The 18,838-nt window shown below is 37.9% G+C and overlaps 1 protein-coding gene and 1 pseudogene across 1 annotated transcript in view; one reads left to right on the top strand and one right to left on the bottom strand.

Moving 5' to 3' along the window:
- SOX6 (SRY-box transcription factor 6) overlaps positions 1 to 18,838 on the bottom strand; it is a 652,380-nt gene that overhangs the window by 542,312 nt on the left and 91,230 nt on the right. The window lies entirely within an intron of this gene.
- On the top strand, positions 7,771 to 18,332 carry LOC119536960 (annotated as a pseudogene).

Here is an 18,838-nt window from a genome sequence, read left to right as displayed (position 1 = left end):
GACTGCCATTAAACAAACAGGAAATTACAAATGCTGGAGAGGATGTGGAGACATTGGAACTCTTATTCATTGTTGGTGGGACTGTATAATGGTTCAGCCACTCTGGAAGTCAGTCTGGCAGTTCCTTAGAAAACTAGATATAGAGTTACCCTTTGATCCAACAATTCCACTTCTCAGTATATACCCGGAAGATCTGAAAGCAGTGACACAAACAGATATCTGCAGATATCTGCACTCCAATGTTCATAGCAGCATTATTCACAATTGCCAAGAGATGGAAACAACCCAAATGTCCTTTGACAGATGAGTGGATAAACGAAATGTGTTATATACACACAGTGGACTACTACACGGCATTAAGAAGGAACGATGTCATGAAACACATGACAACATGGATGAACCTTGAAGACATAATGCTGAGGGAAATAAGCCAGGCACAAAAAGAGAAATATTGTATGTTACCACTAATGTGAACACTGTGAAAAATGTAAAACAAATGGTTTATATTGTAGAATGTAGAGGACCCAGCAATAGACAGCAAATAGTGAAGGGGAAAGGATAATCTATTAAGAACAGATAAGTTATGGGGGGTAAACTTAATGTTATGGGAAAGCTCAAGAACGACTATGGTTTGTTAATTTCTGGGGGGTATGGCAGGAACAAGTTCACAGAAATGTAGTTATTTTAGGTTATTTGTTTTTCTTATTACTTCTTTGAGTTATAGTCTATTTTCTCAGGTAGGATAGGAACATGTTGGAAGCAATGTAGTTATTTTAGGTTATTTGTTTTTTCTTATTCCTTTGTTTTGGTTTTGTTTGAAATGTTTTTTATTGTTTTTTTAATTTTTTGATAAGGTTAAAAAAACAATGAATGAGTGTGAAAAAAAGTAAATGAATTATGGGGGGAGGAGGGGAATGGAATGTTTCGGATTTTCTTTTTTATTCTAATTTTTGTTTTATTTTTTAGAGTAATGAAAATGTTCAAAGATTGATTGCAGCGATCAATGCACAACTATGAACAACTGATTGTACACTTTGAAGGATTGTATATTAAAATAAAATTGCATGTAAAGAAAATAATAATAATCTTATCCTCTAGATCAGTGTTTTACAAAGAGCGTCCTATAGAGTACTCATTTCCTGAGACATTAATAGGTGTTAATGCCTCAATAAGTTTCTAAAATGACGTGCAGTTAGGAACTGCAAAGTTAAACAGAATTTGCTTCTGTAGAATCTCTTTATATGTTAATGTCTTTGGAAATCTCTAAAAAGAGGGATATGGAGCACAATTTACAATTTATAGATTCCTTATTTTAGCAAATATTTTGAATGCTTAAGTACTTAGTGATGTGCATATAGAAATGAATAAAACAGGGAGAAGTTCCTGCCTTCACTGAGCTTACATTATAATGGGGGAGGCAAACAATAAACAAATTTTTTGTTTCAACAAAGGGTTCTCGGAAAATTGTATATCCATATGCAAAAGAATGAAGTTGGACTCTAACATTACACCATATGTAACTCAAAATGGATCAAATATAAGATCTAAATGTAAGAGCTAAAACTATAAAACTCTTAAAAGAAAACACAGAGGCAAATCTTCATGACCTTGGATTTTGCAGTAGTTTCTTAAATATGACACCAAAAGCACAGACAACCATAAAAATATATGAACTGTACTATATTAAAATATTAAAATTTAAAACTTTTTTGGCATCAGTGGACACTATCAAGAGAGTGGAAAGACAATCCACAGAATGGGAGAAAATATTTGCAAATCATGTATCTGATAAGAGTTCAATATCCAAAATATAAAAAGATTACTAAAACTCAACAACAAAAAAGAAAACCCAATTTTTAAATGGGCAAAATTCAAAAAAGATATACAAATGACCAATAAGCACATGAAAAGACATTCAACATCATTAGTCAATAGAGAAATGCAATAAAATCACGAGATACCCCTTTACACCCACAAGGATGGATGTTTTTAAAAATACAGAAAATAACAGGTGTTGAAGAGGATGCACAGAATTTGGAAGCCTTGTACATTGTTGGTGGGATGTAAAATGGTGCAGTCACTGTGGAAAACAGTTTGGTGGTTCCTCAGAAAGGTAAACATAAAAGTACTATATGAACCAGCAATTCCACTCCTAGATATGTAACCAAAAGAACTCAAAATAGGGACTCAAACAGATACTTGTATGTTAATGTTCACAGCAGCAGTATTCACAATAGCCAAAAAGTGTAAACGAACCAAGGGCCCATCAATAGATGAATGGATAAACAAAATGTGATATGCACATACAATGGAATATCATTCAATCATATAAAGGCATGAATTTCTGATACATGCTACAACATGGATGAACCTTGGAAACATCGTGTTGAATGAAATAAGCCAGGCACAAAAGAAGAAATATTGTGTGCTTCCATTTATATGAAATATCTAGAATAGGTGAATTCATAGAGATAGCAGATTAGTGTTGCCAGAGGCTGGCAGTAGTGGAGAATTGGGAGATATTGTTTAATGGGCACAGAGTTTTTGCTTGGAGTGATAAAAATTTTTGGAAATAGTGGTGATGGTCATACAACATTATGAATTTAAGTAATGTCACTGTATTGTACACTCAGAGTGGTTAAAATGGCAAATTTTATGTTACAATATTTTGCCACAAATTTTTTTAAAAAAAAGCATTTGTGTTCATCAAAAGACACAAAAGAGTGATAGGTGGTGGGAAAAGATATTTGCAACATACAAAGAGGATGCCTTTGCTGCCTCTAAATAAGAGCCTCTTGACCCACTTCTGATTTTAGCCAGAGCTGCAATAGACAGTAAACTGATACTGGCAGTTCCGCACCTCAAGCATTCACTGAGCATCCTGCTACCATCTGCTTCAGGACATTCTCTGAAGGCCATGCCCAGCACGAGCTCAGCTTGGAGACTGGGGGGGTAAATGCCCAGAGGAAACTCTCAACCAGTGTAGAATAAATGGTCCAGACTCCCTTCATACAAGGAGGCATTCTGTGCTCTTCTCAGAGGCCCCAGCAGAATCAAGTTCTCATCCCTAAAGTGCTGACCTCAATAATTGCTTTTCTTTCTTCTCTGTCCCACTGTCAGCACTCCCTCATTTCTGCTTCTTGGGATCATCTCCCAAAAAGTTATCTGTATCCTAGTTTTTTACTGTAAGCTCCACTTTTGTGGGAACGCAAACTAAGACAACATATAAATTACAAAGGTTTTGCACCCAGACTATATTAAGAGTGTCTATAAATCAATAAGAAAAAGAAAAGCAACTGAATGAAAACAAATTGTGCACAAAAAAATTTTAAAGGAACTTCCCAGAATTTGCTAATGGCCAATAAACACTCAAAAATGTGCTTAACTTTATTAATATTTAGGAAACCGCAAACTAAAATCATAATAAATGCCACGTTATACCCACTAGAATGCTAAAACTACAAAGACTGATAATACCAATCACTGGAGAAGATGTGTAACAACAGGAATTCTCATACATTGTTGGTGGAAGTATACATTAGAAGGATTTGTAAAACAGTTTGGCATTATCTGATATAGTTGAAAACACACATATCCTACAATCCAGTAATTCCATTTATAAGTATTTATGCAACAGAGAAGCATGCACTTCTCCACTAAGAATACAAGAACATTCATAGCAGCATTATCCACAATAGCCCCAAATTGGAAATACCAAATGTCTGTCAACAGGAGAATGGATGATCTGTAATATAGTCTTGCAGCGGAATACTATACAAAAAAGAAAACAAGCAAATTACTGCTAAACACAATAACAAGGATGAATCTCACAAGTATAATATAGAATGAAAGGATCCAGACACAAAAGATTATATGATGCATGAGTCCATGTATAGAAAACAGGCAAACCAAAACTATGTTGTTTAGGGATGCATGATCTGGAGGTAAGGAAAAGCAAGGAAGTAGTGACCATAAAAGAGAGCTTTACTTCTGGAGGAGGAAAAGGGTAGAGGTTGGTAGAGGAACAGATGGGCTTTGGGGGTGCTGAAAATGTTCTATTTCTTAACCTGGGTGGTGGTTACACTGTTTACTTTATAATAAAATATCTTTGTTTTGTGACCCTTTCTATTTTCATATTATTTTCTATTAAAACAAGTTTTTAATACCTGATGTTTAAACATAAGATAATCAATCTAACTTAAAATGATAAAAATGTAAACTAAAATTATGATACCATTTTTCACCCATATGAGCCAGGGTATATAGAAACAGGCACTCTCAAACATTACTGTTAGGAGTACAAATTGGCACAGCAGGTATGAAAGGCAAGTTGACAATACCTATTAAAAATGTTTGTAATTTTACTGCAAATACCATTTAACCCACAATTCCATTTTTAGGAATTCCATATTTCCCACAGATATATTAACACATGAACACAAAGAAAACTATACAAGGATATTCATTAAAATATTGTTAGCAATACCAAAGATAAGAAATAACAAAAAATTCCATCAATGAAGAGTGGTTAAATAAATTATAGTATACCCATATACTGGAATATTATGCAGTCATTCAAAAGGTATCAGAAAACTCTATGTCCTGACAGGTATATCCTCAATATATACAGTGAAATTTAAAAAGCAAGATATATTGAAATATGTATAATATAGTACCGTTTGTGTTAAGGGGAAAAAAGCATTGCATAGTCTATCTCTACATGGATACATAAGAAATGGGTAATATTTGTGGCTTTCAGGGAGGGCAACTGAGAAACTCAGGAACTTAAGAAAAGAAGTAAGAGACTTTTTACTCTACACCTTTTATACTTTCATAAATTTTTGCCATATATTCACATATAACCTACTCAATTAAATAAATATATTTTGGAATTGAGTTTCACAAAAGTCCTCACAGTCCCCAACACATAATAAATATCTAATCTTGTGAATGATAATAAAAGATAAAGGTTACCTGGCAAGGTTTCATTTTTAAAATATGTGATTCTATGCACAGCTGGTATATTAGTTACAAATATATTCCCTGGACTCAGTACAACTGAATAAATCTAAGAATGAGGTTTTGAGATCTATCATGCTAGTATGATATTCTCAGCATAATGGAAGCACCTTTAAGATGACACACTGCTTTTCAAATATTTCAAAAAATACTGTCAGGCAAAACAAAGATAAGAGGTACTTTAGTCTTATGCTTATGAATACCAGAGCAAATACTATAGAACAAGTTCATATAAGTAACAGGAGAACAAGTCATAACTTTGCCCAGACAGATTCACCAAACATATAATCCTTTTCGTAATTTTTAATAATTTTTATATTTTATTTTAACCACACCAAACAATTCTTTCTTCTAGCTGATTGTACCCACTTTCTTGCATACGTGCCCAATGGCAATACAGTGAATATTTAACCATTTATGCAAACATAAAATGGTTGCTGTAGAATGGGTTGAATCAAGCAGATCACTCATTTCAACTTGACTCCTTTCTCTGTAAACACAACTCGATGAATGGGCCAACACTCGACATATTTTAACAAGAATCTAACTTTACTGTGACTTTGATGAATATCCCTTTCATTGCAGTTAATTTCATATGTCTTTTAAATTAATTCAATTATGTACAGACCCTATTTTGTGTGCAGTAATGGATAGTATGAAATATTTACCAATCTCATGTCAAACCAGAACAAACAGAAGTGAATGATATCTGAAAAAGGAAAATGTTGCCACATTAATGAAGCTGTTAATTCACAAAAGTTAGCAGATTGCAGCATGGTTCTCGCCCATTTGTTTATGCACTTTAAAGACTACAAGCTCCTGAGTTCCCATTTAAACTTACAGATAGTTCTTTATCTACTTGCCTCTCTATCCCAGGAAATATCTATGATTCTGGACTAGTTGGAGTCAAAGACCTTATTTTATTATGTTTTAATCCTGTGTATTTTTTCCATTCAACATACATTAATGGAGCACCTGATCCTGGCCCATATGAACAGTGCAACTCTTCAATTATTTCAAAATACATTTCTTCAGATTGTAACCTCTTGAGAGTAAAACCTGTCTTTTCTATTTCCTTTTATAAATCTTTATGATACCTTAGTACAGAGTCTTCAATTTTTTTTATTTATAGCATACTTTAAAAGCAAAGGACAGTTTAGTTAATCTACTTGGTAAAAAGGAATATTTTGCTGCGTGTCAATCTACTTACCAAAGTCCATTTTAGAAAGAGCCCATATTTTATGGTTAATTATGACTATTAACACCCTGGCTTTTGCTTTACAATAAGATTTAGTCCATCTAGAGTATGTTATTCTTAACTTAAATGTTGTCATAAGTTGTTGCTATATGTTGTTAAGTCTGGAGACTGGTACCACCATTGCCTTAGATTTAGAGTTCATTCCATAGCAATTAATTTTGGTGTAGCAATTAATTTTTAGTCTCTATTTTCCAATGTGTATAAATTAATCAGGAAAGCGGGCAGGGGGGGGTCACAAAGATTCCTTCTTGCATACTAACTGAAGGCAAATATAATAAAACCAAAAAAAATTCTCTTAGTTAAGATTCTGGATTGGTTGAATAAAAAATAAGCTAACAATTGAGATGGTTTTCAGGGCAAGGGAAAAAGGATACTAAAAGAAGAAAATTTATTTTCCAGGGTAATACATACAAACATATTTCTTTGATGATTATAATACAAGACCTTTATTCTAAATGATACCTTCTTACAGCAAAGCAGTTTACAAGCAACCTAAACTCTTTCCTCAGAATTAATAGAATCTTTTTAGCCTTAAAAATGTTATTTAATTGCCTGACCCTCTGTCACAAAAGCCCATGATGCTATGAAAGATGATGATTATGTAGAGACCAAGTTTAACACAGCTTCAGTCACCAGTTCTCCCACCCATAGAGTATCATGCTCCAAAACCATCTGGTGTTTCTTCTGCATAATTAGCAAAATATTGACTTAGCACTTAACACTCTAGGGAGGATGAAACCAATTTTTAAGCAAGAAAATTCTGCCCACTTAAAACAGAATTGCAATGTACAAAACTTTCTCTAAAGATTTGTATCTGCCCAGACTTTACCTGTGTTTTTTATTGCAGTACCTGAACTCTAAAAATAGTATATTTAGTGAGTAAAATGCTGGCAAAGCAGATCTTACCCCTTGCATCCACCCACTGAATACTTATTCTCAATTTGGTTGTCTGCAGCGGTGAGTCAGAGCAAGATGACTCAATCAAACTAACAAGGAATTTGAAGCTACACATGCCTCACAGTGTTTACCTTGAAATAAGACTATCAAGCTACTAAAACTTAAAAGCATAGGAGCTAGCCAAGTTGCAAAATAACATTCAAGATAAGACCACTGCATCATAATTTCTCTCTAATTGTTTTAGGCATCTCTCTAACATGAGGATGCCTAAATGAATTCCTCATTTTAAAAGCAGAAGGGAGGAGATTAAGGCTTTGAACTATGCCTCTGAAAAGCCCATTTGCATGTTTTGCAGTCTTTAGAATTCATTCAAGAGGAAAGCAAGAAGTATGGCAAAATACAACTATGAAAAATATTGCACTTTAAAATATATCTTGTTCAAGAACTACAGACTGTGTTTATGTTCTTTTTTTGTCCCAACTTTTGTGAACCTAGTATTTGTCTAAGGACAATGGAAACCAAACAAAATTTAATAAATTCCTACTATCTTCCAAACTCTTCTATGTACACCAGAAAAATGTGGTATCCTAGTAGGCATGAGCAAAGTACTAAGTAAGAACTGTAGTTCCTAAACTGTAAACCAAGGCACTCCAAGGTGCCACAGAGAACCCATAGGAGCACGTGAGGTATTTTAACTTTTTAAGGGAAATACAGCAATATGTGACATCTGTTGATCACTCTGCAAACTACGAACTCAAGTTGTTTCACAGTTTTGACAGTAGATCACACTACCTTCCCTTCTAGGACATCACATCTTTGCAAAGCTGGATTTTCAGTGGTTCCTGTGATAAAAAGTAGGTACTAAGCTAAAAGCAATGAAAAGTGAGGATGGCAGTGTCTAATCTGATTTCAACGTTTGAAAAGTTGTGCAGTGTCCAGGAGGCACAAACATCCATCAGTAACTGTGATCATTTAAGAGTGAAATTAAGAGTTTTTCCTTTTCAATTAATCTGTATTTTTTTTCAAACAGCTACTAAGTTATTAGTACATAAATACTTATTAAAGTGTGCAATCCCAATTATTTATAAAGTGAACTGTTAGGTATTTCTTTTGGCCCTGAGTGGCTGGGAAAAAATTACTAAACATCAAAGGCACTGTGAACCAAGAAAACTTGAAAATTGCTGGCTTAGAGCCTGCTTACTCATGAATGCACAAGACTCAAATAAATCACTGGTGATAAATAAAGGAAAATAAGGAAAGTATCTGAAAATGCATTTTTCCAACCAGTGCCTAAATAATCTTGGAAGGGGATGATTCTGGGGTTGCTGTGAACAAAATCAACAGTCTCAATATCAGTACCAAACCAATCAGTGCCACAAAATGCATATGAAATCTAAAAACGAAAAATGTTGAGAAGGAAGCAATGAGACAACCCGAGAATAGCAAATCAGAAATACTCGATATACCAAAAGAAAAACTTACTAGAAACATAACATTGTTAGGATATAAAGTGATGAGACATAAATAAGCACTTGTGCAACTTAATACTCAGAAGAATCCTGGAAATATATGGCAGTACTTCTGGTCCCAAACCAAAGCATAATAAGGAAAATTTATGTAAGTTCCTGGAGAAACAGAGAACTAAAAAAGAAAGGAAACATTCCCATCCAAAATGGTGCCCCCAGGAGCAGGGTACAGGTGACCAGCAGCGGGGAAGTGGCCTGGGTTGGCCCTCCTGGGTTGGTCCTCCAGTTGCGGGGTCTGGGGGCATTATCCAGTCCCCAAACTGGCCCGCCCACAATGCCTACCCTGGGCCAGAGCAGTGGCCACCGAGAACAGCAAGCAGTTTCGGAAAAGGAAAGCCAAGCTGCCAGGGAGCATCCAGCCTGTGTATGGAGCACAGCATCCTACTCTGGACCCTCAGCTCACCAAAAACTTCATTAAAGAACTGTCAAGGGAGGTGGGGCAAGATGGTGGACTGGTGAGCTGTATGTTTTAGTTACTCCTCCAGGAAAGTAGGTAGAAAGCCAGGAACTGCGTGGACTGGACATCACAGAGCAATTTGACTTTGGGCATACTTCATACAATACTCATGAAAATGTGGAACTTCTGAGATCAGTGAAATCTGTAAGTTTTTGTGGCCAGGGGACCTGCACCCCTCCCTGCCAGGCTCAGTCCCGTGGGAGGAGGGGCTGTCAGCTCCGGGAAGGAGAAGGGAGAACTGCAGGGGCAGTCCTTATCAGAAACTCATTCTACTGATCAAAACTCCAACCATAGATAGACTGAGACCATACACCAGAGAATCTGAGAACAGCCAGCCCAGCAGAGAGGAGACAGGCATAGAAAAAAACAGCATGAAAAACTCCAAAACAAAAGTGGAGGATTTTTTGAGTTCTGGTGAACATAGAAAGGGGAAGGGCAGAGCTCAGGCCCTGAGGCTCATATGCAAACCCCAAAGAAAAGCTGATCTCTCTGCCCTGTGGACCTTTCCTTAATGGCCCTAATTGCTTTGTCTGTTAGCATTTCAATAATCTATTAGATCTGTGAGGAGGGCACTTTTTTTTTTTAATCCTTTTTTCTTTTTCTAAAACAATTACTCTAACAAGCCCAATACAGAAAGCTTCAAAGACTTGCAATTTGGGCAGGTCAAGACAAGAGCAGAACTAAGAGAGATCTGAGACAAAACGCAATAATCCAGTGGCTGAGAAAATTCACTAAACACCACAACTTCCCAAGAAAAGGGGGGTGTCCGCTCACAGCCATCATCCTGGTGGACAGGAAACACTCCTGCCCATCGCCAGTCCCATAGCCCAGAGCTGCCACAGACAACCCAGGGTGACGGAAGTGCTTCAAATAACAGGTACACACCACAAAACTGGGCGTGGACATTAGCCTTCCCTGCAACCTCAGCTGATTGTCCCAGAGTTAGGAAGGTGGAGCAGTGTGAATTAACAAAGCCCCATTCAGCCATCATTTCAGCAGACTGGGAGCCTCCCTACACAGCCCAGCAGCCCAGAACTGCCCTGGGGGGACGGCAATCACCTGTGACATAGCACAGTCATCCTTCAAAAGAGGAACAGGGGGTGCACGGCCTGGAACAGGGACCCACTTGCAAGTCTCAGGAGCCATACGCCAATACCAAGGACTTGTGGGTCAGTGGCAGAGACAAACTGTGGCAGGACTGAACTGAAGGATTAGACTATTGCAGCAGCTTTAAAACTTCATGATCACCAGGGAGATTTGATTGTTAGAGCCATCCCCCCTCCCTGACTGCCCAGAAACGCCCCATATACAGGGCAGGCAACACCAACGACACACGCAAGCTTGGTACACCAATTGGAACCCACAAGACTCACTCCCCCACTCACCATAAAGGCAAACCAGGGGAGAACCGGCTTGTGGAGAATAGGTGGCTAGTGGACGCCACCTACTGGTTAGTTAGAGAAAGTGTACTCCACGAACCTGTAGATCTGATAAATTAGAGATAAGGACTTCAATTGGTCTACAAATACTAAAAGAACCCTACCAAGTTGAACAAATGCAAGAAGCCAAAAACAACAGAAAATTATAAAGCACATGAAAAAAACAGACGATATGGATAACCCAAGCCCAAGCACCCAGATCAAAAGATCAGAAGAGACACAGCACCTAGAGCAGCTACTCAAAGAACTAAAGATGAACAATGAAACCATAGTATGGGATACAAAGGATATCAAGAAGACCCTAAAAGAGCATAAAGAAGACATTGCAAGACTAAATAAAAAAAATAGATGATCTTATGGAAATTAAAGAAACTGTTGACCAAATTAAAAAGATTCTGGATACTCATAGTACAAGACTAGAGAAAGTTGAACAACGAATCGGTGACCTGGAAGATGACAGAATGGAAAATGAAAGCATAAAAGAAAGAATGGGGAAAAAAATTGAAAAAATCGAAATGGACCTCAGGGATATGATAGATAATATGAAACGTCTGAATATAAGACTCATTGGTGTTCCAGAAGGGGAACAAAAGGGTAAAGGTCTAGGAAGAGTATTCAAAGAAATTGTTGGGGAAGACTTCCCAAATCTTCTAAACAACATAAATACACAAATCATAAATGCGCAGCGAACTCCAAATAGAATAAATCCAAATAAACCCACTCCGAGACATATTCTGATCACACTGTCAAACACAAAAGAGAAGGAGCAAGTTCTGAAAGCAGCAAGAGAAAAGCAATTCACCACATACAAAGGAAACAGCATAAGACTAAGTAGTGACTACTCAGCAGCCACCATGGAGGCAAGAAGGCAGTGGCACGATATATTTAAAATTCTGAGTGAGAAAAATTTCCAACCAAGAATGCTTTATCCTGCAAAGCTCTCCTTCAAATTTGAGGGAGAGCTTAAATTTTTCACAGACAAACAAATGCTGAGAGAATTTGCTAACAAGAGACCTGCCCTACTGGAGATACTAAAGGGAGCCCTACAGACAGAGAAACAAAGAAAGGACAGAGAGACTTGGAGAAAGGTTCAGTACTAAAGAGATTCGGTATGAGTACAATAAAGGATATTAATAGAGAGAGGGGAAAAATATGACAAACATAAACCAAAGGATAAGATGGCTGATTCAAGAAATGCCTTCACGGTTATAACGTTGAATGTAAATGGATTAAACTCCCCAATTAAAAGATATAGATTCGCAGAATGGATCAAAAAAAAATGAACCATCAATATGTTGCATACAAGAGACTCATCTTAGACACAGGGACACAAAGAAACTGAAAGTGAAAGGATGGAAAAAAATATTTCATGCAAGCTACAGCCAAAAGAAAGCAGGTGTAGCAATATTAATCTCAAATAAAACAGACTTTGAATGCAGGGATGTTTTGAGGGACAAAGAAGGCCACTACATACTAATAAAAGGGGCAATTCAACAAGAAGAAATAACAATCGTAAATGTCTATGCACCCAATCAAGGTGCCACAAAATACATGAGAGAAACACTGGCAAAACTAAAGGAAGCAATTGATGTTTCCACAATAATTGTGGGAGACTTCAACACATCACTCTCTCCTATAGATAGATCAACCAGACAGAAGACCAATAAGGAAATTGAAAACCTAAACAATCTGATAAATGAATTAGATTTAACAGACATATACAGAACATTACATCCCAAATCACCAGGATCCACATACTTTTCTAGTGCTCATGGAACTTTCTCCAGAATAGATCATATGCTGGGACATAAAACAAGCCTCAATAAATTTAAAAAGACTGAAATTATTCAAAGCACATTCTCTGACCACAATGGAATACAATTAGAAGTCAATAACCATCAGAGACTTAGAAAATTCACAAATACCTGGAGGTTAAACAACACACTCCGAAACAATCAGTGGGTTAACGAAGAAATAGCAAGAGAAATTGCTAAATATAGAGAGACGAATGAAAATAAGAACACAACATACCAAAATCTATGGGATACAGCAAAAGCAGTGCTGAGGGGGAAATTTATAGCACTAAACACATATATTAAAAAGGAAGAAAGAGCCAAAATCAAAGAACTAATAGATCAACTGAAGAAGCTAGAAAATGAACAGCAAACCAATCCTAAACCAAGTACAAGAAAAGAAATAACAAGGATTAAAGCAGAAATAAATGACATAGAGAACAAAAAAACAATAGAGAGGATAAATATCACCAAAAGTTGGTTCTTTGAGAAGATCAACAAGATTGACAAGCCCCTAGCTACACTGACAAAATCAAAAAGAGAGAAGACCCATATAAACAAAATAATGAATGAAAAAGGTGACATAACTGCAGATCCTGAAGAAATTAAAAAAATTATAAGAGGATACTAGGAACAACTGTATGGCAACAAACTGGATAATGCAGAGGAAATGGACAATTTCCTGGAAACATATGAACAACCTAGGCTGACCAGAGAAGAAACAGAAGACCTCAACCAACCCATCACAAGCAAAGAGATCCAATCAGTCATCAAAAATCTTCCCACAAATAAATGCCCAGGGCCAGATGGCTTCACAGGGGAATTCTACCAAACTTTCCAGAAAGAACTGACACCAATCTTACTCAAACTCTTTCAAAACATTGAAGAAAATGGAACACTACCTAACTCATTTTATGAAGCTAACATCAATCTAATACCAAAACCAGGCAAAGATGCTACAAAAAAGGAAAACTACCGGCCAATCTCCCTAATGAATATAAATGCAAAAATCCTCAACAAAATACTTGCAAATCAAATCCAAAGACACATTAAAAAAATCATACACCATGACCAAGTGGGATTTATTCCAGGCATGCAAGGATGGTTCAACATAAGAAAATCAATCAATGTATTACAACACATTAACAAGTCAAAAGGGAAAAATCAAATGATCATCTCAATAGATGCTGAAAAAGCATTTGACAAAATCCAACATCCGTTTTTGATAAAAACACTTCAAAAGGTAGGAAATGAAGGAAACTTCCTCAATATGATAAAGAGCATATATGAAAAACCCACATCCAGCATAGTACTCAATAGTAAGAGACTAAAAGCCTTCCCTCTAAGATCAGGAACAAGACAAGGATGCCCGCTGTCACCACTGTTATTCCACATTGTCCTGGAAGTGCTAGCCAGGGCAATCCAGCAAGACAAAGAAATGAAAGGCATCCAAATTGGAAAAGAAGAAGTAAAACTGTCATTATTTGCAGATGATATGATCTTATATCTGGAAAACCCTGAGAAATCGATGATACAGCTACTAGAGCTAATAAACAAATTTAGCAAAGTAGCGGGATACAAGATTAATGCACATAAGTCAGTAATGTTTCTGTATGCTAGAAATGAACAAACTGAAGAGACACTCAAGAAAAAGATACCATTTTCAATAGCAACTAAAAAAATCAAGTACCTAGGAATAAACTTAACCAAAGATGTAAAAGACCTATACAAAGAAAACTACATAACTCTACTAAAAGAAATAGAAGGGGACCTTAAAAGATGGAAAAATATTCCATGTTCATGGATAGGAAGGCTAAATGTCATTAAGATGTCAATTCTACCCAAACTCATCTACAGATTCAATGCAATCCCAATCAAAATTCCAAAAACCTACTTTGCAGACTTGGAAAAGCTAGTTATCAATTTATTTGGAAAGGGAAGATGCCTTGAATTGCTAAAGACACTCTAAAAAAGAAAAATGAAGTGGGAGGACTTACACTCCCTGACTTTGAAGCTTATTATAAAGCCACAGTTATCAAAACAGCATGGTACTGGCACCAAGATAGACATATTGATCAATGGAATTGAATTGAGAATTCGGAGATAGACCCTCAGATCTATGGCCAACTGATATTTGATAAGGCCCCCAAAGTCACTGAACTGGGTCATAATGGTCTTTTCAACAAATGGAGCTAGGAGAGTTTGATATCCATATCCAAAAGAATGAAAGAGGACCCCTACCTCACACCCTACACAAAAATTAACTCAAAATGGATGAAAGATCTCAATATAAAAGAAAGTACCATAAAACTCCTAGAAGATAATGTAGGAAAACATCTTCAAGACCTTGTATTAGGCGGCCACTTCCTAGACTTTACACCCAAAGCACAAGCAACAAAAGAAAAAATAGATAAATGGGAACTCCTCAAGCTTAGAAGTTTCTGCACCTCAAAGGAATTTCTCAAAAAGGTAAAGAGGCAGCCAACTCAATGGGAAAAAATTTTTGGAAACCATGTATCTGACAAAAGACTGATATCTTGCATATATGAAGAAATCCTACAACTCAATGACAATAGTACAGACAGCCCAATTACAAAATGGGCAAAAGATATGAAAAGACAGTTCTCTGAAGAGGAAATACAAATGGCCAAGAAACACGTGAAAAAATGTTCAGCTTCACTAGCTATTAGAAAGATGCAAATTAAGACCACAATGAGATACCATCTAACACCGATTAGAGTGGCTGCCATTAAACAAACAGAAAACTACAAATGCTGGAGGGGATGTGGAGAAATTGGAAGTCTTATTCATTGTTGGTGAGACTGTATAATGGTTCAGCCACTCTGGAAGTCAGTCTGGCAGTTCCTTAGAAAACTAGATATAGAGTTGCCATTCAGTCCAGCGATTGCACTTCTTAGTATATACCCGGAAGATTGGAAAGCAGTGACACGAGCAGATATCTGCACGCCAATGTTCATAGCAGCATTATTCACAATTGCCAAGAGATGGAAACAACCCAAATGTCCTTCAACAGATGAGTGGATAAATAAAATGTGGTATATAAACATGATGGAATACTACACAGCAGTAACAAGGAACGATCTCGTGAAACATATGACAACATGGATGAACCTTGAAGACATAATGCTGAGCGAAATAAGCCAGGCACAAAAAGAGAAATATTATATGCTACCACTAATGTGAACTTTGAAAAATGTAAAACAAATGGTTTATAATGTAGAATGCAGGGGAACTAGCAATAGAGAGCAATTAAGGAAGAGGGAACAATAATCCAAGAAGAACAGATAAGCTATTTAATGTTCTGGGGATGCCCAGGAATGACTACGGTCTGTTAATTTCTGATGGATATAGTAGGAACAAGTTCACAGAAATGCTGCTATATTAGGTAACTTTCTTGGGGTAAAGTAGGAAAAGTTTGGAAGTAAAGCAGTTATCTTAAGTTAGTTGTCTTTTTCTTACTCCCTTGTTATGGTCTCTTTGAAATGTTCTTTTATTGTATGTTTGTGTTTTTTTTGTTTTTTTTTTTTAATTTTTTTTTTCATACAGTTGATTTAAAAAAGAAAAAAAAAGTTAAAAAAAAAAAACAAGGAAAAAAATATGTAGTGCCCCCTTGAGGAGCCTGTGGAGAATGCAGGGGTATTGGCCTACCCCACCTCGATGGTTGCTAACATGACCACAGACATAGGGGACTGGTGGTTTGATGGGTTGAGCCCTCTACCATAGGTTTTACCCTTGGGAAGATGGTTGCTGTAAAGGAGAGGCTAGGCCTCCCTATAACTGTGCCTAAGAGCCTCCTCCCGAATGCCTCTTTGCTGCTCAGATGTGGCCCTCTCTCTCTAGCTAAGCCAACTTGAAAGGTGAAATCACTGCCCTCCCCTCTACATGAGATCAGACACCCAGGGGAGTGAATCTCCCTGGCAACGTGGAATATGACTCCCAGGGAGGAATGTAGACCTGGCATCATGGGACAGAGAACATCTTCTTGACCAAAAGAGGGATGTGAAAGGAAATGAAATAAGCTTCAGTGGCAGAGAGATTCCAAAAGGAGCCGAGAGGTCACTCTGGTGGGCACTCTTACGCACACTTTAGACAACCCTTTTTAGGTTCTAAAGAATTGGGGTAGCTGGTGGTGGATACCTGAAACTATCAAACTACAACCCAGAACCCATGAATCTCGAAGACAATTGTATAAAAATGTAGCTTATGAGGGGTGACAATGGGATTGGGAAAGCCATAAGGACCACACTCCACTTTGTCTAGTTTATGGATGGATGAGTAGAAAAATAGGGGAAGGAAACAAACAAACAAACAGACAAAGGTACCCAGTGTTCTTTTTTACTTCAATTGCTCTTTTTAACTTTAATTATTATTCTTGTTATTTTTGTGTGTGTGTTAACGAAGGTGTCAGGGATTGATTTAGGTGATGAATGTACAACTATGTAATGGTACTGTGAACAATCGAATGTACGATTTGTTTTGTATGACTGCGTGGTATGTGAATATATCTCAATAAAATGAAGATAAAAAAAAAAAAAGAACTGTCAACAGTCAATGCAGTTCCTCTGAAGAATACAAAGGCCCCCAGTTTTCATGAATTTGCCCAAAATACCAGTGATGCCTGGGACATTGTTGAGAATGAGGAAGAAGACTTTTCTTTACCTTCTTTTCAAACACTGAACTCAAAGTTTGCTTTAGCAGCTACAGCCCAGGTCCTGGAAAACCACAGCAAGCTGAGGATGAAACCAGAACCGTCCCAGTCAACAACATCTGAAATTCCTGCCAACCACAAGGTCATAAAGTCTAGCAGTGGTGCCCAGTTGTCCAGAAACTCCAGTGATATATGCCTGAAGAAACTTCTCCACAAACAGCAGTCACTCCCTCTCGGACCTGTCATCCCCCTTGTTGCCTGGATCTCAGACCAGAATGCTTCTGGGGCTCCACTGATGACTGTCCAAGAGAAAACCCACCTAGAAAAATTCTGTCAGCTTCTCTCCAGCCACAACACTGACTTAGACGAACTGAGGAGGTGTAGCTAGCCAGGGGATCCCAGCGAGGTTCATCCTGTAACCTGGAGACTCCCGTCAGGTTATCTTCCAGCAAACATGAGAGGAGTTGACCCTGCGGCAGAAGCGAGAGGAGGATTTTGGCTTCACTGAGCAGTATTATGACTCTCCAAATGAGGAGCATCACCAGGATACCTACAGACAGGTTCGCATTGACATTCCAAGGCAAGTCCTCTCATTCTATGGTTCCAGAAACCACTTGCACAGGAGATCTTAGAAAGAATTCTATTTATTTGGGCCATTCGACACCCTGCCAGTGGGTATGTCCAGGGAATTAATGACCTGGTCACTCCATTCTTTGTCGTTTTCCTCTTAGAACATGTGGAAGAGAATGTGGAGAACTTTGACATGACCAATTTGTCTCAGAATATGCTGCGAAGCATTGAAGACAACAGCTTTTGGTGCACAAGCAAGCTGCTGGATGGAATCCAGGAAAACTACATCTTTACACAACCAGGGATCCAGAAGAAAGTCAAGGCACTAGAAGAGCTTGTCAGCTGGATTGATGAGCAGGTACATAACCACTTTGGGAAGTACAAGGTCAAATACCTAGTTTGCCTTTCGTTGGATGAACAATCTACTTATGCGGGAGCTTCCCCTTTGTTGCACCATCCACCTGTGGGATACATACCAATCTGAACCAGAAGGGTTCTCCCACTTCCATCTCTATGTGTGTGCAGCCTTCTTGATCAAGTGGAGGAAAGAGATCTTGGATGAAGAGGACTTTCAGGGTCTCCTCATGCTGCTACAGAACCTACCTACAATACACTGGGGCATTGAAGAGATTGGGCTGCTTCTTGCTGAGGCATACAGACTCAAGTACACATTTGCTGATGCCCCCAGTCACTACCTCCCATAGGCGCTGTCTCCCCATGGGTATCCAGACTGCCCCATCTCTGATGGTAATCTGATCACTGTGGCCACTGCGCAAGCCATGGACCCTGGCCAGGAGCCACCCTGCTGTACAAAGCTCATACCTACTGCCCAGGTCTTAACTTTCTGGAGTGCCTGTCCACCACTCCATGTCTCTGGGTGTGTCTCTTGGGCGACTGTCAGTATTCCATGCCATGTGGATGGGTCCAGCTCTGGGAGAGGACAGAAAAAGAGGTACAGGGTTGTCTGTCACTTTAAAAGAAACTGGACAAAAGAAGGGGAAGGCTCAGGGTCTCAACTCCTATTGCCCCTACATGGACTGGCTGTCTCACTTTCCCAACCCAATTGATCCTGTTGCTCTTCATGACATAGTTTGATTTGATCACAGGTCAAAAGACCTTATGTTTAAGGCTCCTGGCTCCTCTTCCTCTCCTGTTGTCTAGCCCTTCTTCTTCTGCCCTAGACTGCCAGTGAGGAGCAGCTTTTCAAGAC

The sequence above is a fragment of the Choloepus didactylus genome, chromosome 6, assembly GCF_015220235.1.
Source record: "Choloepus didactylus isolate mChoDid1 chromosome 6, mChoDid1.pri, whole genome shotgun sequence".
Classification (NCBI taxonomy): domain Eukaryota; kingdom Metazoa; phylum Chordata; class Mammalia; order Pilosa; family Megalonychidae; genus Choloepus; species Choloepus didactylus.
This window is presented reverse-complemented; position numbering and strand designations above follow the sequence as displayed.